At 42.4% G+C, this 25,889-nt stretch overlaps 1 long non-coding RNA gene across 1 annotated transcript; it reads right to left on the reverse strand.

Annotated features, from left to right (window-relative positions):
• Nucleotides 1-1,558: 1,558 nt before the first annotated feature.
• On the reverse strand, nt 1,559-25,889 carry LOC105425184 (uncharacterized). Its single transcript, XR_967619.3, has 4 exons — nt 25,695-25,889; nt 15,535-15,795; nt 2,459-2,893; nt 1,559-2,110 (listed from the first exon to the last, which is right to left on the reverse strand). It is a non-coding gene; the product is annotated as an uncharacterized LOC105425184 (long non-coding RNA).

Raw genomic sequence — 25,889 nt, forward strand, 5'->3', positions numbered from 1 at the left:
GAAAAGAACCACGGACGAACGAAACCCTTGGCTCCTCGCTCCTTGATGGCCTTCTCTCCCTCGGCCCCGGGACGCGTTTTCTATTCTCGCAAGGAATCCACTTTGTATTAGGAGCTGACAAGCTGTCGAAACAAATGTATCCCCGAAAAACTGTTTCTTTTTCTACGGCGATAATTGTCAACACGACATATTGACATAGATCGCTGGACCTGTGTAAATTAAAAATATTTAGTACAATAAAAAGCGTCAAGTTTTTGAAGTTTGATTAGATGTAAAATAAAGATAATTAATTTTACAAAAAAAAAAAATAACAATTCTCTCTTAGCTTCCTTCATTTTTCGTAACAAATTCAGAGAATATCAATAATATTGAAAGGAATAAGAATAAAACGGAATTATTAAAGAGCGTGCCATGTAGAAGATAATGCTTTCTGCAATCAGTTTCGTTGATATCCGGTCGTTGGCGATTACGATCCGGATTCTGCGACGTGATTGTTATTAAAAGCTACATTACTCGGTGGCTTTAATCTCTTCGCTGTGCCCGAGGAGGATCGTCTCGTTTAAATACTCTTTCGCGACTCTCTCGTCGTGAGCGATTTATCATTCCGGCCGCGCTAGTCGCACTTCGGCCAAGGTCTCTCCTTTAGGCTCCCGTCTCTTCCCTCCCTCTTCCATCCCTCTATTCTCTCAACTGAAATTCGACCTTGAGTTCGTGACACGATTTTGCAAACTGACTCTCTCTTTTTCTCTAGCGATATCTATCTTTCATCAAAATTCTTTGGTAGTTGTCATCGTGTAGAGAAAAGTTCGTTTGTTGATTTTACACAATACTCGGTATGCAAAATAATTTTAGCTTGCGATAATTTACAATCTCTACATTTGAAGGTGCGTCATTGAATCGGAATCACCGAAGGATATTGTCGCACAATGCATTTATAACGAAGACGGCCGATTTACTTGGCACGTTCTGATGATATTTATCTCGAGGGCGATTACGTGAAATACACGTGGGGTTGCAGGAAACACTTATAACCACGAAAACGTATGTAAATCCCTTCCCCCCCCCGAGACGTCGATGTTGGATATTCTCCCTTCGCTTCATTGTTTCGGGAGACTTTTTTCCACTTGCAATCGCCGTGCCATCCTGTGGCCCCCTGCGCCATTCTCCGCCGCTCGCATTCGTCGGCCGCGCGGCATCGCATCGGATATACAGCACATACGGGGGTCGTTATGTTTTATGGCTAATTGTTTTATTATCTTTGACATATTTCCAGTTTACGGCCGCGGCTTGGCGTTTTGCTTCATGGCTGTCTATTGTACGTGATGAACGTCGCTTTATGTGCCACCCTGGATTATACTTCGGCCTACGCCCGGCTCGTGTTTTATTCGCGAGATGTTCGTCGCGTCGAATATGATAAGTGGCATTTCTTCATGATAAAAATATATCTGTTCTTTTTTTTTTGCGTCACCTGTTGTGGACAAAAATATATACATATATATATATATATATATATATATATAACATTTGATTCATTATATATTATAAAGGTATAATTAAAGATATAATTATTTTTTCATCTTTTTGATTTCCCATTTTGTTGATTACAGTATCTATAATTAATTAATTTAATTAAAAAATTTAATATAATTAATATTTTCTTAACTTTTTCTATAAAATGTAAGAAATTTTGCGATTTTCACAAGAATAACTTGCGGAAAAATGCGTGTATATGTTGAGTTTTCTAAATCAATGGTATTTCGGAATCGGGGATATTTTCGCCATGTGTCATCCTCCTTTCTATCAAACTCGTCTCGCATTCCTACGCTGGAAGGACATCTATCACACCCTCGACATTCGCAATTGAGTGTGTTGCATCGGCGAGAAGTCTGACCAACGACGAGCAAAGATAGACAGAAAGACGTGCGCCTCAAGAAAACGAGAAGGGCGAAAAGAGGACAAAGTCCACGATGAACGAAGATACGTACACGTTGGAAATTCTTTTTGGTTTAGGTATGCCAATATATCGCCTTCCATCGTCACCCCTCCGGTCACCTCCGAGATACGTGACTCCTCGTAAGAATGCACCCACCATCTCGCCCGATGGGCTAAACTGCTGGGGTTAAAATAAATAATGTTCACGTTCCGTCAAAATCGAGTCGATACGTGAATTCCCATCTAAACCAACCCTAGACTTATCAACCCCTAATCCCTTTCGAGTACAATACCCGATCTTAGCATGAACTTTCTCGATCGCGATAAATTCTGGATATAGATAAATAATGCTATTAAACTCGATTCTATTGTTATAAAAAAATATTTTGAATTATAATAATCTAATATTCAAGTAAAAATTAATTTCTTGCACGTTTATAATCGAGAAAAAAAATGTTCTCACATTTATAATCGAGAAAAAAATATTCTCTTAAATTCTGTTAAAAATTAAATGTTTCTTCCTCACGTGAAAAACATATGGCTGAGTTGATTTGAGTGGACTTGTCATTTCTTATGAAAAAAAGACTCTGGCTTCCTCGAAAGGTTTGCCAGGGAAATTCGCTGCAGATTCGCTGTCGAAGGATATTCTAGGAAGGTCGAGGTGTTCCACGAGCCCGTTGACTCTCGCCTCATATAAATCAATGTCTCTCCGTGGCACACCGCGCATATAACACCGTAATGTCGTCCAAAGGCCTCGATATATTCGCAGGAGGGTCGCGCCCACGGACTTTGAGGTCATTCCGACATACATCACTGACGTTGTCAACTCAATTCTCCTTCTTGCGTACTTAACTTTCTTTGTATATTCAACTTTCGTCCGGCTGTTCACGGCAGTCAAGTGGATTCCATAGCCAGTTTGTTTGCGAACGTATTAATGTTGATCTTTTTGCCATATTTGTAACTGCAAACAATTAAGAAATACAGAAAAGGAATAAGAATAAAAAAACAGAATTAACAAACTTTTAATCAAATAGTAAACAATAATTAGAGAATAGAAAGTAAAGGTTTCTTAAGTAATTAATAATTGTAGCAATTCAGTCCGTAAAGTATCAGTATATAAAATACTGGAAATAGCCATTCTTTTTTTTTTTTTTTTTTCGATACGTGATCGAAATAGAGCTTCGGGCTTTTGCACGGATCGTTTTATTTTAAAAATACAAGCTGGAAGCACTGAATTGATCGCATAGATTTGACAGCCTCGGAATCGAGGTCGTTGCGGCGTGTCGTGGCCCGTTGGATTTCAGAATGGTGCGTGAGCGCGCGAGACGAGGGTGAAACAAAGCGAGGGTGTTGAACACAACTGATGTTCACTTATTGGCGGCGTGTCTGCCGGCATGGTGCAGTTACTCATGGACCGCAGACGCGCGCTCATGGATTCTACTTCCCTCTTTCTCTCATGCGTGAGGATGTGTGTGTGTGTGTGTGTGTGTGTGTGTGTGTGTGTGTGTGTGTGTGTGTGTGTGTGTGTGTGTGTGTGTGTGTGTGTGTGATGTGAGTCGCGAGTATATGTATATGTATATGTATGTGGAGGCCGGAGGGTCGTGAAACAGGTGGCGCCAAAACCACGGCCGTGGGCTGTAGCTGTCAAATATTGCGGTTACTTTAAAAATCGATCGAATCCCCCGCACCCTTAATTCCCTTCTTCTCAGCGAACAAGACGTGCTGCCTATTCTACCTCCTGCGAAGGATTCGTCAGAAAATACAAGCTCGGCAAAGGAGATCATTTATCGCAAAGGAAGAAATTTACGTTCAATAACTTAATTTTTGGAAAGCTCTATTATTATATTTGACAAACAAGAAATGTTGTTTTTATCATCATGTTGTTTATTTTTATTAATGATAAGAGAATTCATTTATAATTAATAACAAATTGTTAAATTCTATTTATCTTGTCCTTAAACATGATAGTGTTTTAGAAATATGATGTTTATGTATAATATAAAAAAATTACAAAATCGTGTGAAGTGCAGATCGATTTATTTGGGATTTAATCTCACAAAGAGTTTATCTCGATGCATTTCTAAGATAATAGTTCTTTCTGTGAAAAAATAGAGTGACCTTGAATCCATAGTACCCTTCGGGACACTCATTAGACAATTTAAGACACGTTATATCCCAATTCGCCGCTCCATTATCTGAAACTACACCGGCTTCTTGGAAGAAACGCTTCTCCTCCCTGGAGTCCAGCTATTGAATAATATAACGACCTGCAACCCCATCCTCGCATAATAAAGATTCGCCCAGAGCATCGCTGCGCTTTTGCCTTGTTTTAGCGAAATGACGAAATTCATCATAGCCACGAAAGGACGATCGGGCTACCTTTAATCGCGCCTCCTTCAGAAATGCTTTCCCTTCTCCATCCGCCCCGTATATAATGGACTCTTACTTTTTGTTCGACAATGTACGCGTCGCGTGAAATAACGGCTATGGTGGAAATGTTCTGCCTGTTCTCCCCCATATTTACGTCCACAAATCCGAGCATCTGATTTTATTTACTTTAATAATACTATTGATAATTAACAATAATAAAATTTAACAATAATAATCTATTTTTAAAAGTCCATTTTTGCAACTTGCCTATATTTACAAACTAAATATTACGTGCCATTAACTCATTCTCTTTGTAATCTTCTTTTATCGACGAGGCGTCCGAGGGAGGACATAACGCAATCGTTTCCGAGAGTTTCTTTATAAGCAATTTGTATAATCTTTATTGAGAGACACTGGTGGCACTGTGCCCGCGAGGCACAACGGGCCCCGATTTAGTTGGCTCAGGGGGTTGTGTTGTGGTCGAGGTGGAGCCACGCACCATTCCGCTCTCTCGCTCCTTCCTCTCCCGATCCTCCTTTTTTTCTCGTGCCTTCTTCCTCCCTCTTTGCTCGCAGACCGCCAGACATGTAATAACACGTTACGCGGGGACTGCCAGGGACTGTGAGGCCCAAAAACGTCGAAATCGAAAAACACAGCACACACACGCCGGTATAAACGGCACTCTATGAGGGGCCGTGCTCGAAACACAGGGACACCGACACCTAATAACCCCTAATCTAGCGGGATCCCATAACTGGGCCTAACTAAATGCTATTTCATACGTGCGTACACGCGTTGTGCATGCTATAGAGCGCCGAGCGGCTCATCGTCTATGCGAGAACTTTTTTCAGCCCCCATCATATAATTGATTCTATACGTTTAATTATAGGTGTTCGATACCTTCGGCGTGGTCCACCCGACGCGCGTCAACGTGCGAAACGCATTGCCCAATCGAGCGATGATTTTTCTAATGTGAAAATTGATTATCGGATAATACGATGAGATAATAAGCAGATAGAAATCGAATGGTCATCACGATTTCAATATGATTAATTGCTGTTTTTCGTAAAAAAAAGAAGAGTACAACGATGTACAGCAACGATGTGCGAGCTGTTTGAAATTAATTGTCTGTATAACATGATTTGCTATTTAAGAAAATAATCTAAAAGCTTAGTGCACGCGTTTTCCATAAAAAATCCATTTTTCAACGGACGCGATGATCTAGATTCTCGATCTACGTCTGCACATGAAAGTGAAAGAGGCCTATATAGGGGAGTTCAATGTAATGCGCTAATGTACCTCCTCTCCCTGTTACATATTTACCTTCTTTATTTTATTAATTTTGCCGCGCGGAAACAAGTTGGGCGTGCAGTCGAGTGGCGCGACGATGCAATCCTTCACTTTGAAAAGATCGGCACAGGCACGAGATAAGAAGCTCCGATAATAACGAGCCTGTAAGTAGGACAGGTGTCCGCGCGATAAAGCCCACACGATATCTGAAAGTTATGCGCCGGCACGCACGCGTTTCCGCAAAATAAAAAGGGCGGAAGAGCGAGAAGGAGAAGGAGAAGGCACGCGGGAGGCCACGCATGATCCTTTGTCATCTGGAAGGCAATCGGGAGCGCCGTGATAAATGGTAAACATTAGAACGAGGGTTAAGCGTAGGAACCGATATCCCCCGCGCGTTGAACTCTTCCCCGAGGAAATCGCGCAATCTCGCGCGATAGAATCTTGAAGCGATAAGAGTCGATCCTCGTCGGAGTAAATAGCCAAAAGGATTCGCTCGCGTTTTCTTCCCAATCCGATTACTTATTCCGCTCGATGCAGGAATTCCCGCGACGTGAAATAGCGAGTTTTGCAAGCAATATCGTCGGAAATGCATATGCGCGCGCATTTTGTGTGTGTGTGTGTGTGTGTGTGTGTGTGTGTGTGTGTGTGTGTGTGTGTGTGTGTGTGCGCGTGCGCTCGTGGAAAATGAAATTCTCGTGAAATTTAGATTTTTTTAAATAAATTGAGTTATTCGAATACAAAAAAGTACAGTTTGTACTTTTAAATTAATTCATGATGTTGATGAAATACATATTGTTTATTTATGTGTTAAGCTAACTTTTTACGAATCAGTAGTGCACGCGATTTTTTGCGAGATTAATTCGGCAATTTCCTAGATTACATTTATGCGCGTTAAAAGCGCGGCATCCCGACAGCTCCGTCCAAGTCCCGAGGATCGCGTGTTCCTACTTCGAATAAAAGATGAAGAATGATGAAAAACCACAAACGCCCTTCAGCCGCCTTAATTCCCTCGTTTAACACGGCGTTCCCCGAGGGAATTTCACTGCGCATATTTTTTTCATATATTTTTTATGGGTAGAAAAGAATGCGTCGTAGCATTTGACATAGTGCAAACGCATAGTTTTTGCGCTTCTTCATACTTTTTCAATCTTTGAATAAAAACTTGTTGACATTAAACATTTTAGAAAGCAAAGGTCTTCGATGTTTTAAAAAATATAAAAAAAGTTGAAAAAATTTTACAAAACAGAAATGTTGAAGTGTTTTAGAGAAAAATATACGAGATTCCGCGCAAAAAAAAAACATAATACCGATGCTATTGATCAAGTTTTCTCGGTTACGCAGCGCGAAACGACGCCGCGGCCCGACGATTTAAGGGCGAGAGCGCGGACCACGGGCGAAATTATGCAAACTGAATGAAGATAAAAATACACAATGGATAGGGCGCACGCGATATTACGTATTACACGATGAAATCTTATTTATGGACGCCCCGGTGGACCCCACTCTGGCGGATGCGAGAGCGGCTCCAATATTTTACCTCATCGGTAAAATAAGAATTCATATCCGTGTGCGGTCCCTTTGTGCGACCGTTATCCCTCTCCCCCCCCTCTCTCTCTCTCTCTCTCTCTCTTTTTCTCGTCCTCCCTCTCTGACCGAGTTCCGGCAAGTCTGGAAAACTGCTCGAGCATTTTCGTAACGACGTCATCGGACTTTCGTGCATTCGACGCCAAATTGACGCTTTCTTACGACCGTGATGTAAACCATGAAGAATTTAGACTGAAACATGCGATCTTGTGCCGGCCAGTGGCGGCGGCGGCCGTAGTCGCCATGCTTCCAAGAAACGCGCCGCAAGATCCTTTAATTAATCCCGAAAAGGGATGGTCACCGGAGTATCGCAATGAAACGGCTCTCGGCACACCGAGCGTCATTTGCATGAAAAATATTTCACACCGTGGAACTTTTTGCCTGACAATCCATATTCGCGAAAATTCTGCAATATGGAATTAAAAAATTTGTGCCAGTACCTTTTATGTCGCATTAATTTTAAATATCTGTGCGATATTACCCCCTGGAAGCATTTTTTTTTCCTTTCGTCGTTCGTATTCACGTTTCGATAATTTCTTTTTTTTTTTTTTTTTTTTAACACGAAATTCTCTCTCGCCTGCGGGCGAGAGAACGGAATCGTTTAATCTCCTCATAGAAAAATCGCCGCTTCCTTCCAGCGCGCGAGCATAACTGCAGTCGTAGCTATGGTCTATACGAGCCATCTTTTTGTACATGTGGCAGCCTAAGCGGCGAGCTGCATTGTGCAAACACGTAGCGGCAATTATTATTATTTATTGCACATTTTGACCATAACCACTGACTTTCCTCCATCCTTTTTACTCCTTGCCGTCAGCCTCCCATTCGCCATGGGCGGTTACCAACTGCTGCGGCACGATACCTGTCACTAAGCTCACAGATGTTATGCTCGAATAAAATCAATGCTAATTCAAGTCACTATGCGTGATTATCAGGAAAATTTATTTGCCGTAGCGAAGAATGACGGCGTCATATAAGGGATAACGCGTTGATATTGTCTTTTTAAAACAAACAAGACATAGAGATAATATGCAATAGATTTTTTAGAATTTTTGTATTCAAGTAATTAATACTCTCGTTCTCTCTCTCTTTTTCTTCTTCTTTTGCTAAATTTATTTTCGTTATCTATCCTGGAATTTAGCGGAAAACCTAGTTTTCGAAACGACATATATCTTTGTGGTTTTATAGATATTATTTTCGTCTCAATTTTTCCTTTTTTTTTTTTTTTTGAAGCGATAGCATGCTAATGTAATTTAAGTAAGTTGCAATGGGATCAAGTCAGGTGGTTAACCTTGACCCTAAATAAATAGTATCGGAAATCCTAACCCCTAACCCAAGCGACAGCCGTGAACTTTTGCCCGCGCAGTACTATGTGCGAAGACTTTACATTGTTTGCCTGCACGAATTATTCTATGCCGTCGATTTTTCCTGTGCCGACTTCCGTTGTTGGGGTCATTCAACAGGAAATCGCTGCCCGAACGGATGATTCTTCGTTATGTTAATCGCGCCTGAAGCAGAATATTAGAGTTGGAATATTACAAGAGGCGTATCTCACGTTATATTTGTTTTTCTCGACTAGTGTTGTGAAGTGTTTGATTTTTTAAATTTCTAATAAGCAAAAGTTAAAGATTAATAGAAAAGATCAATTTAAGGTAAGAATAGCGTGGAAAACTATATTTATTTCATGAAATTATTTATTTTCTTATGACAATTTTAAAAAGAGTCAAAACATTTATCATTGGAAATTTTTTGTTTAATATTCAACATTTGATAATTGAGTTATTATTATTTTATTTTAGATCACCTGTATTTGTCGTGCCAAATCTATGAAACTTTAAGAAACAAAAAGATTAGAATGACAAATTAGGACATATGATAACAGAAATATCAACTCTCAAGCGAACTTGATGAAATCTTAACTCGCGTGTTTTTAATCGACATGGTTAATATAACTTGAAATAACCGTCGTGAATTTGTAATTATGAATAACTAAATCGCATGCAAAATGTTTCGCTATGATATTTTTAGAAGAAAAAATTCGTACTCTCACAAGAAACAGGGTTCAAAGTTATTTTTATCAAATATAACCAGATCTAATTTAATGTATGAATTTTTCGAAAGGAATAGCGTGATGATTGACAATTGATCAGAAAACAATTTATTAGCGTGTTTGTGGATGTGTATTCTTTAAATTTCTCGGCTAAGTAAATCACGATAAATATTATTAATTATTGAGCATAAAACTTGCGTTACTGAAGAAATAAAAATCGCATCTTGTTTGTCTTGAACGATAAGTGCATGAGAATACGGGCTTTTGACTTCGGGAAAACTTTGCTGGCGCAGATTAATCAAGTTTTGCGAGCTTAATCGCCATTGGGACAAATTACCAGCAAGAAAGCGGCACCGCTTTAACGCATTAATTCGACGCGCGACCTCAAAGTTAGTCACCAACTCCTTTCCGTTCTTCCTTCCACGGTTTAATAAACCTAGTGACTTTGCTGCATGCGGCATTAACCCAGGACGTGACCGACCGTCCATCCGTTCTTGGTTTTTCGTCTATCCTTTCTCATCCGCTCCGCTTCTGTTCACTCGCGCTATCGAAAATTCGCATTCTTAAAAAGAATTTACCTTCCAAATCGCATGTCGCAGATAATAATCATTTGTTTGCCTAAAAAAAGACTGTGTCTCATGTAAATTGAACACTTTACGATACTTCTCATATATAAAAGTCATCTTCATTGTCTATTTCGTGCTTGTTCCGGCAACGTCAAAGCTGACAAGTGAGAGCTTGCGCCATCAAAGAGCTTAATTATAAAGAAGAGGAGCTGACCTCGTTAACGAAATGACTTAGGCCAACCTTCGAGTTTCACACATTTTCTACCCTGTTCAACGCGACGGAAGAGCGAGTGCGAGCGAGATGGCAACCTGGTTTCGAATTAGGGTGATTCCGGCGCTTGCTCGGTGTTCCGCAAGGATGTGTGCCTTGTTAATCCCACGGTATTTCGCCCTAGCGGAATATCGTAATTATATTAGTACGGGCACGTCGAAATTTTCTCGCGAAATTCCGCGCGGAAGGGTAGTCGCAGCCCCGCTTTTTCGCGCTCAGCCGCACGAAATTTGCCGGTCTTCGTCACAGCGCTATTTTCATATGGGAAAAGAGCGTGCGCATAAGCATCAATCGCGAAAGTAAATACACACACACATATGTATGTTTTACATGTATGGTTTCGTTTATTTGTAAGAAAATTCAGTGTCTCTAATAATTTATATTTTTCAAGAAATAGAGGCGATCAGAGATATAAATAGATTACTTGAGATGAAGAATTAATTTAACATTGTAGATCCGCAGATCTCGAATTTTTATTAAATTATTCAATCACACTTTTGTTACTGTGTACTCTGTATAATGGTCGCGTGAGCGATACTTTCGCGGCAAATGATCGTGTTCTTGCGCGAGTCCAGGAACCGTGCACGGCCCGAAACAATTTCGCCCCTACACATAATGGTATAAATAACAGGATACCGGCTTATTGTATCCCGCATCCTTCCGATCGAATATAATTATCCTGATACCGCAGTTCAGTAACTCCGCGACCGGGAGAATCCCGACTCTCTAGCGATCCATCGGCACGTCGCGTCGGCAACGAATCCACCTTCCCTTTCTCTTTCTTTCTTTTCGCTCGTGTCTCTCTCGTTTCGTTCTACGTGTGTTTCGGGATTTGCCACGGGCTGCTGCACGACCGATGAAGGAGGGAAGGAAGGAAAATAAGAAAAGCAGGAGGACAACGACGGGGGAAGCGCGTGCATGTACGCGCTCGCATGTCTACGCGCTCGCTCTTATGTACGTGCCAGCGTGTAAGAGAAGACGAGAGAGAGAGAGAGAGAGAGAGAGAGAGAATATTGATCCCACCCTCTCTCCAGGAACAGAAACCCCTAGCTGGCCTAACTTCACTCCCCCTTTGTTCCACCCGCCGGTTGTTGTGTGCTGCATACCAATTTGCTTGATTTTTTTTCCTTCCATTTCTCCTCGAAATCTGTCCTTTTCCCTCTTATCTCTTTTCTCTTACATTCTCCTCTTTCCATCCACCCATCTCCCGTGGCCAACCCGCCTCCCTTTCTTCGTATTTTTGCTTCGAAATACTACTTCCTGCCTGACTTTACGTGTAACTGAACATGGCATAAAACCAATATGATTCTCTTTAGTTCAACTTTTCTTGCTGTAAATTATTTTGATTTTTTTAAAAATCTAGGATATCAGAGAAGAGAAAGAAAGCTCACACTCATCATGTTCGATACTCCGTTATAAATTAGTACTCTTATCACAAGCGAAGAGGAAGAGAGAGCGCGGCGCGTGACGTTTACCGCTGCAGCTCAGGTTATCCTTTTGGATAATTACAGAAAGCCTTTCGGGCGAAATTTGAGCGAACGCAAACGAAACCGCAGCTCAGCGCTAAATAGTAGCCCGAGGTTGTAAACACCGGTCGAATATACGGGATTACAAACGATCGTTCGTAATGGACAACAATTCGCGCCGCAATAACATACATTTGCGAACAATCGGCGGCTGGAAACGGTGTGTCCAACAGTCGTAAAACCGTCTACCTAGTTACACGATCGCGCTGTACGTTCCCGCAGAGAGAGAAAGAGAGAGAAAGGGAGCGAGATGGGAGGGAGGGAGGGAGAAACGCGGTGCTATCGGTCGTGGTGAATCGGACGTTTGAGAAGATTGCAAGTAAGAAGAGCTATACCGAGCAAAGGGACAAGCAACGGGTACGGAGTAGGGTAAGGTGGGTAGCAAAATGGGCGGGTAAGGAGTGGGTTTGAATCTCGAGATAAACCTGGCCTCGTCTGGAATCTTCTATTAGCAATTACAGTTGTAATTGTTTCCTGCAATATGCATGGAAATAGTGGAATTATTTAAAAACCACCCTTACCTCACCGCCCCACCCGAGCGGATAGGCAGAACCGATGGTGTGGTGGCTGCTATCGGGTGGACCGATGATACCCGCTCGTTCGCTCTCTCTCTCTCTCTCTCTCCATCTCCTTTACCCCTTCTTCTAAGCTGCTATCTGCTCCGCTTTTCTTTTTTATCTTCTGACGGAAGGGAATTTTCCTCTTCTTCCCTCTTTCTTCACCTTCGGTACGTCTTACATCTTAACGCCGTCGATCTCTCTGATTCGTTTTTCCTCGTGGCAAATCGTCTCACGATACCTCGGAGAAAACCTCGAATCCAAATCCCCGGTACGGTTAATGGTTAATGGACTGGAAACAATTTATCCGTTTAGCTCACGTGCACGCGGCCAGCCCTACTGGCGCGACGAAGCGATCCTTTCTTTACGCGTGCGCTACTTGTCGTGCGAGAGAGCGCTATTCGATGTAATGTGAGCGGAATTTTGGGTCGTCGTTATCAAGTGGCGTTCAAAAGTTTCCATAACATCACATTGCTAGGATATTATTTTTCCTATCTTCTTTTTTTTTTTTTTATTAGTACGATTGCGATTAAAAACATCTAGCAGCTCGTGCGTATATATTAATTTGCTATCATCTTCGATCTTGAGGTTTCTTCCGCTTTCAATAATTATCAATCTTCGTATCGATATAAAAAAGATCGCTTTGTTTTACTTGCCAAATTTGGCCTGAAGAACAATATCGGCATAGAAGAAACTGGCGACGCCATAAAACAGTGCGGACAATTGCTCGCTAAATTCCCGAGAAAGGCGGCGAAAAAGGCGCGACAATAAAATCGACCGAGAAACGCGCGGCTCGATTCGATTCGGCGTGGCGTGGCGTGGCGTGGCGTGGCGCGGCGCGGCGGGGCGGCGGTGTAACCGTTCGGAAGAACAATGGGAGATTCGAGCAAGTTTCCACCATGCGTGGCCACGATGGCATCTGCACGGCCGCGGGTTTCGCACGGGTGCGGACTGCGAGGAAGAACGGCGATACCACGATGGCGCGTCCCTTGCCAAAATCGGTTATCGGCGTGGATAAACGTCCCAGTGCGCCGGGTACGTTATGGAGTGAGCCTCGTCGCATCTCGCCGGGAGAGGAAGAAGATGCACCTCGGCGATGCGATACAGAAGTTTCTCCCCCACCGGCGAGGTTGCCGCCACGTCCACCTTCGGAGTCTCTTCGCGTAGCACGGTGGCCGGTGCATTATCATAACCGCATTCTCGTGCCTCGACAAGACTAACCCTTTTCACTTACACATATCCGCACATGGCCGCGCGGATATCTGCTGCGGTTGGTGCCGCTGGTACCAACCGCGCCGATATTTCTTTATTTCTTCCACGCCACGCTTAGCCACCTTAGTCTCCGTTCCCTTCATCCCTTTAGCCTTCGCCGTTCTCTGTCCTTACGCTCGACGCTAGTAAAGCTTTGATGATTTACATCATCAGGAAGTGATCACACGGCTCTCGGCTTTTTAGAAGACCGGTATAATTGAGGGGTATGATGTAATGGGACGACAGCGAGATGGCCTTTCGTTTACGTGCGAAATTATAAAGTCGATCGCCGTGGGCGACAGTAACGTCAGTGTTTAACGAGCGAATTACGAAGCCTTATGGGTGATTTTAATATTTTTGTTACCATCCATTGGAGAAATATCGAAAACGGGAAAAATTTTCATTTCGTTCAACTTATTAAAATAGCACGCTCTTTCTAAGCTCTCGTCTAACTTGTGAAAACATGGACATATATTATTAAAAAATAATAATTATTATATTTTCTAATATTTATAATAATTATAATAATTATAATTATTTTTTTCTAGTTAGAAAGTTAATAGAGAAAAAATTTCAAAGGTGTGCAAATGTTTATATGATGCGCCCAGACAGTCACGTGACCAAAAAGTAACAGTGGACTAGACGTAAAGAGTGGTACGAGACAGATAAGATGTGGGCGGGAAGCCACTTTCTCGCGATGCAGCGTATCGTTTAGGTGTTGTGCATGTTGTACCGGAATGTTGCATATGCAGGTGAGGCAGCTGACAACATCTGCCGACCAAGTGCACGCGTTTCGTTCAGTGTGACACAATAAATTGCGAAATGTGTCGCGTCGATTGCGCTTAAGGCGGTATCTGAAGAATATTTATAACGTGCAAAAGAAGATCAGTTGCACAGGCACATTCGTGACTACCAGCCGTTTAATGAGTTATCAAGAGGTACGGCTCTAACCGGATTTATTTCCTCGAATCGGAAAGTAGTCTAAATAAGCGCGCGAAGAAACGGATCTCCTTGCAAATTATATGGATCGTAAATCCTGTGTTTATTAGAGTAATCCCATTTTGAAATTAGAAGTCCTATAATTAATCGTTTAATTAAAGCTCTAAATTCTATGATTACATTTTCCTGCCTATTCGCATACGTTTAAATCGCATTACGTTCGATATCAATATTTATGTACGATGACAAATCAATATTTATTTCGGCAAAATCGTATTCATGACAAAAAGAGACGATAAAAATGCAAGAAAGTTAATTGAAAAATTACTACCTCGCGCAGTTACAAAATTTTCCTGTGAAGATTAGATGGATCCTCGATATCCAAAGTCCGCAGAGGCGCCATGGTTGTTTAGTACCTTGCTGAAGCCACAATTGTACAATTGTGCCGCGACAGGAACGAAGAAGTCGGACGTGTAAATCCGACGTGCACATCGTGTCACCATTCCAGCTAAGTGAAATCAACGTTTTTCCCAGCGTCCCGCAGAAACCGGCATTATTAAGATCGCGAGTGTGGGAAGAAGACGGCGAGAGAGGGCGGCGGAAGAGGAGGATCAAGGAGGTAAAGGAGACAGCGACAAGTCGACCAGGGACAGCAAGAGGGACAGAGGGGCAGAGTCTAACCGAGCGGAGCTCGGTTTTAGGTCAGATCGTGCCGCGAAAACCAATCGCCGCGCATTTTGCGGCAGATCCGTCGGTGTGGCGACTGTCGCCGATGTCCGATCGCCAACTGATCGGATACTGTCGATCAAATTGTCTCGACCGAACTGTTACGTCCGCGGATCATCAAGTCTCACATTGCCTTTTGATCCAAAAACGTATGGCTCTAATAATGTACAATAACAGTTGAAAATATTTTGAAAATGTTTAATGTCTTTTCAGAATATTTTTTTAATGTATTATTATTATTATTATTGTTGTTGTTGTTGATAAAAATATTTCAGTATTTAGAATAATTAGGATTTAGAGGATTATATTTATCGGATCATAATTAACCTTACTCAAGTGTCTGAACCAGATACTAGCAATTAACTCTCTGAGAAATAAAAGAGAGAAAGAGAGAAAGAAAGAAAGGGGGAGAGATGTACGTTTTGTTTCTATTATACTTATAACTTACATCATTCGCGCTTAAGGCGTCCCTTACCTTGTTCTCCTCGATCCAATCAGCTTCCACCGCGCGTACTTTTAGTATTCCAGTTGGCTCACCGTCCCCGTCTTTGCCCCGTTAATCACTGTTATCGATTATCCGCGGGAGCAGATCCAACCGAGTGCCATTTCGTCCCGCCGACGTGATTCCTGACCATCGTCATTCCGCCTGCCTACCCTCGTCGCGCAACGAAGAGTCGTTGCTTCGGAATTTTTCCAAGCCGCTCCGCGCAGAGCAGAAATCCGCTCGCGGCGTAACCTGAATCGTTTATAATCGTTTTGATTTCAGTGTAAGCCGCAAATACAACCGAGTGTATCGGCGATACTGCTTACTGTACTCGTTTACTAGTCGATCGATCGCTTACGCAATCGAAGCGACCGGTATTAGAGGCAGCGAAGGACACAAACGGTCACGCGCGACCCGTTGAAAGTTCGTCGAGTAATATCAGTACCATTTTTTTTTTTTTTAATAGGCAAAGTATACGTAAAAATTATGACGCGTCAAGTACTAACAATATCTCTGAAGAAGATGTTGATCGAAAAATAACTGTTATTTTTTATTCAAAGTAAAATGTATACATTTACATAAATCTTTAAGAAGTTATGCAAAATTTTTTTTATTTATTATAGAAATTAATGTTATTAATATTAATATTATTTAAAAAGAATCGGATGACGCAGAGAGATGCAGCAATAACGTCAAAGTTCGATTTGAACAAACGTGTTGCGCATTCGCATCGATCGCTACTCGCTGTTGAATACCGGTTCTCTAGCCACAACTAACGACAATCGCATCTATCAAGGGACATCGCGATAATTCCACCTTGCCTCGGCCCGAAGCGGTTCGTAGATCGCAATGTCGTATCTCGATAGATCATCCCGTGAGCATTTTATTATCACGTGAGCGCGGAATCGGCGACGCGTAGAAAAGGCTGACGATGACCGAATGCGATGGCGACGACGACGACGACGACGACGACGACGACGACGACGACGACGACGACGACGACGACGACGACGACGACGTCGACGCATTTTCCGCGTCGCGATATACCGGAAAAAAGTAATCCGATTTCTCGTTCTCTCTCGTATAGGTGCGGTCGGACCTGCGGAAAATTCCCAGGCGTTCTCCGTTACCAGTCAGGCGCGTGCTCGCGCGCAAAACACCCGCGTAAAAAAAAAAAAAAAAAAAAAAAGGAAAAAATCCTGACCGCACGTTCTTGCGTGACGGGACTAGAAAACGGCAAGTGGAAAAGTAGTTGCAAAAAAACATGACGGCCAATCGAATTTTTCCTGTGAGAGAATTGACTCGGAATTACTTGAATCTTCCTTTAATTTGTGCCTTTTTTTTATTTCAAGGACTTAATATACGTTACGTTAAAATACATATTAAAAATTTTTAATCGACTGAGACATTATTATATTGCGCGATATGGTTTCTCGAAAAGAAATACAGCACTCGTCATTTTTCATATTTTTCTGCCGTATTTCCATCCTTTGAGCGACGTAAGTTAATTACACGCTGAATTTACGTTATGAAAGATAATCGATCGATCGATCGTATCTGTACTTTTTTTTATTGTAATTGTATCGCCGCGCGCCGTTAGGAATAAATGGCATCGCATAATATTATATGGTCGCCGTTAGCGGGAGAAACACGAACGCACATACACTCCACAATAAACTGGTAAATGTCAAGAGCGCTAAATCTAGTTAAGCTTTTAGCGATTAAGGCCACATGACAGTTTACAGATGGAATATTAAGTTCTTCCACGTCGCAAAAAACTGGTGATCCGATTGGATTATGGATGATAAATGATTTGACATTAGCCGGGCGCGGATCGATATTAAAAATTGACGCCGCCATTCCTTTGATGAGCGCGGCAATTGTAATTGCAACTTGCAATTTTATCGAGGACTATAATTCGAATCGTTTACCTACTTATTTTCGACGGCGAGACAATACAATTATATGGTACAATGTATGACTGAGTTTTACTCGATAACGACACTAATGTTGCTGTTGACAGCTATCTGGAGCGCATACTTCCAAAATAAACATTATCTATATTTACCAGCCATATCAAAATAACTACGCGATGCCATTATCCTAGTACAAATCAAAGGTAAACAAAAGATATATAGAACCTATTTTGACGGATAAATTTTAATTAAACGGTAACCATAACCATGGCGCGTTACGTAACAACATCTATATTCAAAATAAAACTTATTAATTCTGTCCTAAAGTAATTCCATAATTTTTTACGTAGCAAATGAATCAGATTTCTAAAAAAAAAAAAAATCATAGTTTTCCTGTATCACGGCTTCGATAATTACAATCAGTCAACGTTGGAGATTATTGCGGAAAGTCCGTCAGTCAATTAAGACGTTACATTCGTAATAGGAAACCACCGTGCCACATCAAAAGCATATAAATCCTAATGATTGTCAGGCATCGGAGTTACGGCCCGCTGTTTCGCGAGTGCCTAAGTCGTTCGCGTGTCGATATGTGTCGAATATAAACGCTGTAAGTCAAAATCACGAGCCCTAATGAACGATATACCCCCGCGTATTACGTCTACTTGTGCTGTGCCACCCGACAGAAAAATCGGATCACCGTCGCGATTGATCCGATTACCTTCGATCGAAACGACGTGCATCGAATTTCCTGCGTCCGACAATTCGCGATACGATCGCGTGCAAATGGAGAGTAAACTTTAATCTAGAAGAAAAGCGCAGTCTAACGAGTCAACTAGATAAAAGGATAACTCTGGTTAAATGTTCACGATTTTGAGATTAAAATTTGAGATTATTCCTTACATTTCTTTCCGACTACACGGACGTACATATATTGCTTGCACGCTCAACGAAAATCAATGCGAATTAAGTCAAGCGAATAACGCGATCGGGCAGTAACCCGTTGTTATTCCGCGACTTTGTCACCGAGAATACGAGGAATCGGGTGGACAGACTCAACTCAGAACATGAGCGGAACACGCGTTTCCGAGAGAGAGAAAGAGAGAGATAGAGAATTTGTATCCGCGCGAAATCAGCAAAAGTTAGGGAGCCGAGCGAGTAATTTTGCGGTTGAGAAAGTCCTCGCGGGATTCGGGATGGTTGTTCCGCGTTCTTCTCAATATAAAAATCCGATCCGGACGGGAATCGCAAGATGACGGTTGCGCGGGACGGCGAAGAGAGGAGAGCTCGCGGAGAGCGGCACGGCAGTGTGACGGGACATCATAAAGTCCCATTCGTGCCGATAAAAACAAGCGGCACGGAATACGTACGTCGATATAAAGAAAAAAAGGAAAAGGGCAGCGCGAGGAGCCGGGACGGGACGGGACGGGACGGGACAGGACGGCTGGGGGACGGAACGAAGCATCGGACGAAGGATCCAGCTACGATCGAACCGATCGTTCCGACGGTCCCGACTTCCCACTAAATTCGCAATATACGATCCCGGGAAACCAAAACGAACCAGCTTTCACGATGTCGCAGGGAGGTACCTTCCCCGGCAATGATACGATCGAACCTCAAACGCGCGCATCGTCCGAAGAAACGACGAAGGCATTGGTCGGGCACTCGTTTTAAAGAAGCTGAAAAATGCTGCCAATATATATGTATATATATACATGTGTTTCGCGTACGTGTACGCACATACATGCGCGATTGTCAAAATACATTCGCGTATCCGACGATGCGACTTTGAGAAATTCAGCCATCTCCTCGCGGCGCTCCCGCGCGGTTTCCGACAAATCCGTTTTCCTGTGCGCGAATCGATCTTCAGGATTGGATGAGCTCCGCCGTTAGCCGCGGAACTTCTATCCGCTGTAAATCTTCGTCGGTCTAATGCTCCGAAAGATATTGCGATTCGAAACGAGGTTCTAAGATTTTTTTATCTATGATACTAAATGTCTTCAGAATTGAATGTGAATATTAGAAGTTATGAGTTTTATGAAGATTTCGAAGTGAATTATGTCTCATCTGGAGTATATTATACTTAGGATAAGACTCGAGATTTTTAAAGATAAAGGTAAATTGACTCGATCGTACCATTGGTTATCCAAATATGGGCGATCGTGGATTCTCAGAGTGTGCGAGCAGCGCGCATCCTTCGCGTTCTTAGTGTCTCTATGTTTTCGGCATCGCGACACCTTTGACAGGTTTGCGCTGTGGGATACCCGGTTAGTATGTTACTCGGCATTGGACGGTACACCTTTCAGCCGTTCCAAAACGTGCCGATCTCTTTGGAACCTGTGTGGTACATGTGGCCAATACCGCGAATGGCAGTGCGGTTTTGTCCGTCCACGTACGAACCGATGCCCATTCGGCACAACAATTTATGTGACGATGAGCAAACCGGAAATCATGGATTGGACGTCCTCTCCGATCGTCGTGTGAATCCCACGGCGAAACTTGCAATCTCTTTTCAGCACGCTGGTGCGAAGGCTAACCGAGCCTATTCCCGCGAGGCGTGTATCGCGCGAGGCTTCGAGGTTGTCGGCGACGTTATTTACAGCTGGGAGCATGTTCACCGAAATCGGGAATAAATTATTTATCGCGCAGCTGCTCCGTCGTCGCGACTTTGTCATAAACGCCCGTGGAAACGAGCAGCCGGCACGGGCCGTAACGTCAGCTATATTTTAATACTAGAAACAGCCGAACCGGTTGTCACTTGACATATGCTATGAAAAAAACGTTGTCCTTTAATGCACTAAAGATTGACCTTCTATACCTCCGCATTTTGGCTAAGTGATAAATAAAAATAAATTACACGAGGAGATATAACATTTCACACCGATGTCTCCGATCGTCATTTTTTTTTCCCCTCTCCTCTTTCTGTGGATATTCTTACGCTGATATACGATATGCGTCAAAATAAGTTGAAAAAACACTCTCTTGCAACATCGATAAGCAGAAATACGGAGTCACGAGCGCGCGTCTCGAGGTTAAAAGCGCGTGGAGTAAGTTCGCAAAAGACGCTCGAGTAATTGTAGAATCTGCCGGACGCAACTTGTCTACGGAGAGGACAAGTGACGGGCGTCGGTCTTGGTCCTCGATCGCGAGCGCGATCGTGAACCGATCTCGAGCACACATCCGCTGGTCGGACTCGCGAGACATCCGATCTCGTCCTTCGTTCAACGGTGTCCTCTCATCGTCGACGTCGACGTTGTCGTCGTCATCTCCTTCGGATCTCTCGATCTCCGCGGGTGGATCTTTCCCTCGGTTCTTCGTTCTGCGTCTTCGTTTCTTACCTTCCTTATCTTTCTCGGTAGCCCTACGGCGCTGTCAGCCGACGCGAGCGACAATGCCCGATGCGAGATAAGGGCGAGATCTTAAGGAACTTCACGGGCGAAGTCCTTGAAGGTATGTACCCGGAGTTACGTTTGCTACGTATGTACGTAAGAGCGAGTCCTGAGCGACCAGATCGAAGATCTACTTTGCGGGATACCACCATCCTTGCCTCATAGACACTTACTTCTACGATATAATGTCCTGAGATATTATCGTTTCCGAAAATGTAAAAGGTTACCACAAGATTATTGTGCGCGAAATATAATGTCCGTTGCTCGATTTCGTTATACTACTTCTCGGAAGTAGAACAACAAGACAATGTGGAGTGTGTTTTGCTCGAGAACTCGATGTCAGTAGTCATGCTTACTCGATTGAAAAATATTTATATAATTTATGTGATGAATAATGTGTTAACAATACAATATATTGTTAATTTATACATATTTATCAAAAAAAAGAGAGAGAGAGAGAGAGAGAGAGAGAAAGAGAGAGACAAAAAAATTTCAGATAATAGAAATAATTCATGCAAATTTCACATGTAATGATTTTTTTATTATAGTATGAAAATGATTTTTTTATGCAAATACTATTATTGATTTATGATATAAAAAATTGTTACGTAAAGTATCGATTCTGCTGTACATGTCATTACCTGTTCATCCAAAAATTTTAACGTTTGTGAACATTCGGAAATTAATGAGTAGTAATATATATTGATAGTATATCTTACTAGTATATATGGCCTGACGTTTCACTTATAAATTTAACCAATAACCGGCTATCGATCCACGATAAAATACGACGAATATCTGGCAATACTTCGCGCCGGTCATCTTTTACTTCGTTAACGCGACCCAAAGTTACGAGGCGTTCTCCTTTCGAAAGTTGTCACCTACATCGCGTAATATCTCGAGGTAGGCAAGAGACATTCCGAAAGCAGAGGGCACACGAGATTGCGAACGAGGTAGCACCATTCGGGGCGAAGGCCTCGGGATTTTTTTCGGTCGATGAGAAAAGGCAAAGTAGGCGCTTAGACATACCGTACACGCGCTTTCTCTAGGCCGTGTCTCTCACGAAAAGCCGATATTCGGGGGCCGCCGAACTCAGAAAGTGGCAAGGTGGGCCCGTGACAAGGCCCCATCGATGTCACCAAACTCGTTCCCAGACTGTACGGGCCCAGCCCATTTTACGACTTCGCCTTCGTCGTCGTGTCGCGAGTATCCTAATATAAGGCAACGATCTCTGATTTCTGGGACATTCTAAAATTCTTCTTCTTATATAACGCCAACCGATAGAATGTGAATTTTATTCGTTGTTATGCAATCGTTAAGCCACGCACGCCCGGTCTTCCGTGGATCTCATTAAAATACGTGACGCGTTTACTACCCCTCCCTATTCCCTCCTCTAGATAGTATCCGATCGAATTATGTAAACCAGCTTGATAACACGGCAGTAATATCTGTATCATGTTATATAAATCGAATGAACGGCTCGAAACAAACTTGCACCTATGCTGATTTATTCGAATCTGGAAATAAAATGTTATATATGCTATAAAATATTTACTATTCGGCGGTTTTTAACCGGCGTATCCGATGAATCCCTGTCTCCGGCATCGTGCGAACAACGCATGTTTCTTATGCCACATCATTGTCAATCAATTTACCCGCATATCGATAGGGTGTTATTTCATTCAATTATCAATTAATCGACATAGTAGTGCATATACACTTACGTAAGTGTTCAATCGGTAGGTAAACAGGCTCGACGGAGATTCCGTATGTTAATGGCGTTTACGAGATGCCTCTGCGATTTCACTTATCCATCTGTGTGATCCCGCTTATATTTAATGCGCGGTAACGCAATATGATTCTCAAGATAATTAGTGCGTCGAAGAATGCGCGATGCATAAACGCAACACCTACCTCTGCTTCTCGTCCATTCGACTGCTTTATGGCCACGAAAGCGCGCGAGCCTTCCTTTTAATCGCGTATACATAATTAATTGCAGTGCTCTCGGTCTACCGGTCTCTCCTTCTGTTTCGATGCTCTCTTTCGCTCATTTAGCGCGAGTGCTTCAGTCAGTCCTTGCGATCGTTTTTTTTTTCTTTTTTTTTCCCCACTAGCAAAGTAGAAGAAAAAATATTGCTCCATTACAATTCACCCCCGCTTTTTACTCTTTCCACATCTCCTTTCGTCATCGTCGCAATTAAAAATTCTCGCATATATCGGGACGTCTTGTGAGATGAATCAATTCGTAATTGTATTGTATGTTGTTTTTATATTTGCATTTCTTGAGTTAATATATAATTTTATAGAAGCTTTCGATTTCTTTAAATTATATCAATGCTGAGTGAATATTTCGATCGACTTGTTGTTGCTAATTGCTGCGTCATTTTCCGATCTCCCTCGTCGCAACAACTTTTCGCCATGATTACGCCAATTCGCGTTCCAGAAAGCAAAGCAGATCCGGAAGGATACTTGTCACTGCGAATCTCGCGATTCTCCAGATGGCGGACGTCTCTCCGTGGAAAGGAACGAGACGGCGCGGGTTTTAACGTCCTTTTTACGACCCTTTAAAATGCCATCGTCGCGGTAGCTCTACCGGGCTCTCTTAATTATTTTACGAGAATTCCGACGACAATGCTCGGTGGCAAAAACAAGCGGTAACACCCTGTCTACCGCTTGGCTTGCAAGCCGTAGAGATTACGAGTAAACGGGTTCGGGTGATTCGGAGCCAACTCTGACGAGTCTTCTCCAAAATCGTCGACTATAAACGATACCAAGTGACGCGTATTCTATAAAGGGGAGGAATGTGTGTATTTTGTTAAAATTGTTTTACATTAAATTGTTTACATTAAAAATGACGCAACAAAATATTGACACATCAATCAACTTGCGCGAACTAATCTGTTTAATCTTTTTGTGATTTTTGAAGTTAGCACGAATATCGCGCCATATTTACGTTAAACTAGTAACACATAAAAAATATAAGTAGTGAGAAATAAATATTAAACAAATCGGCCGATTATAATAAAAAATTGTCGAAAACTATTGAGAGACTATTTTAAATCTCTCGACTGAGATTAATCGGTTTATTCTTACATTTTTCTCTGTGCTACTGGCTTTATTCTCTCAAACAGATAACGATATGACTGATGACGTAGATTAAAAGGTTGGGAAGCATACCGTAATCATAGACGCATACTTTGCCGAAACTCGCCGACGATTTTACGACGAAACTTCCATATCCGTGTCACGTGAAAGAATGACGAGGAGATTCGCACATGAATAATGCATTGACCCGTACGACATCGAGAAATAAACATCATCGGGCACGGTCGGGCCACGCCAGGTCATCGTACCTCAGGAAATTAATAATTTTCGACTTTCGTCCCGACCGACTAAAATACGCGTCATTAATCACACCAATGTTCGTGATAGTTCTCCAACGAAACGCGAGTTTTCGCTCGCGTCAAGGAAAATCATCGCATCGAAAATTGAACATTTGTTTTAATTTATGAACGCCCGAATTTTACGGCCACTGATTATCTTTGGCGACGACTGATTTATCGGAGTAAGAAAAAAATTGTCGCGCCTCAGTCGCGCTGGACAATATTTCGTCGACCACGTCGTAATATTTCATATGTTCGTTGCCGAATGTATGGAATTCCAAAATCTTTAGATCCGGAGGGCGTGGCTGTTTAGTATTGCTAATAATAAAATGATTAAATAAAGCTCACAAAATACTACAATATTTTTACATTGTAGTGTCAAAATCTAAATCTAACGGAAGATTATCCATCAAAAAAATTTGATCAGGTTTCTCTTTTCTTCTGCGAAATCTTTATAGATTAATCGTATGTTACTTTTATCTGAATTTTTACAATTTTTTATTTAATTGAAAATTTTCTAATTTTTTTTTTAATTTTTTTATGTATTTCTCGCACTTACAACTGTAGATAATTATTTATTTATTTATTTTAGCTTTTGTAATATTTGTTACAATTTTAACTGCTGTTAACTAAATATTTCACAGTTTTGACTAAGGATTCCAACACCGCCGAGAGTCAAAGAATTCATCGCGAAGCAGGCGAATTAGGAAACTCACGCTAATTCTCAAAATTAAGTTCTTATCTTCGACGAGCTGTGAACGTTGAAGGGGGGGGGGGAGAGGAAGGGGCCGGTGTGGCCGCGCGATGTAGAAGAGAAACAAATAGGACCTCGGCCCAATTAGGGATTTATTTATGTGCCGGCGGGCATATTAAACGAGTGAAAATATGAAGGCAAAAAAATGAGAGGAAAGCCGCGGGAACGTGTCCACTCAATTCGAGTTGGCCGATCGTAGATACACGTCGCGCTTATAAAGACCGTAGCAGGACCTCGTTAACGAACTGCCAGGGCAGTTAAACATAAATTGCAACTTTGAGCCGTCTCTCTCGTGGCGTGTCTCGGGCATTTGCTGTCGTGCTGCCCCGCTTTCTCACTTTAAATCCGCGACCATCCGACCGACCGTCTCGCAATTTCGACGGTGCGAAATGGCCCTATGTCTGTCTCTCCTTCTCTCTTTTTCTTTCTCTCTCGTTTGTGACGCCGCCACCGTGAAATGAAGCGACTCAATTATTAACGCGCATGCCTCTCGATCGAAAATTGATCGGCTCTGCTAAGAGGATATTTTCTACTCGTTCGCAGAAATGGAAATGCGGTTGCTTTGATCAGAGTCGACCGAATGCGTATCCGGTAAATTAGCGCCGAAAACGTTCCTGCGGTCGGATTGTCCTATCTGTTCGACTAAGCGTCGATTCTAAGCAAGAAAATTGGATGCCGCTTATGCAGCGTCAGATATAATATTTCCACTTACGTATCTCTCTTTCCAAGTAGTTCCCTAATGCGTTGATTATCGTTACGTACAAGGCAAGGCAGTAGTACCTTCGTCGTGCAAAGTAGTATACCCTCTATTATTTACCGAGCGGCAGCTCTCCGATTCTTCCTCGGCCTACTTACGGATCCAATTTTCGCTTTGTGAAAAAGCGGAGAAACCGTCGTAGCGTGACTG

This window comes from Pogonomyrmex barbatus, unplaced genomic scaffold, assembly GCF_055798465.1.
Source record: "Pogonomyrmex barbatus isolate J1 unplaced genomic scaffold, ASM5579846v1 scaffold1, whole genome shotgun sequence".
Classification (NCBI taxonomy): domain Eukaryota; kingdom Metazoa; phylum Arthropoda; class Insecta; order Hymenoptera; family Formicidae; genus Pogonomyrmex; species Pogonomyrmex barbatus.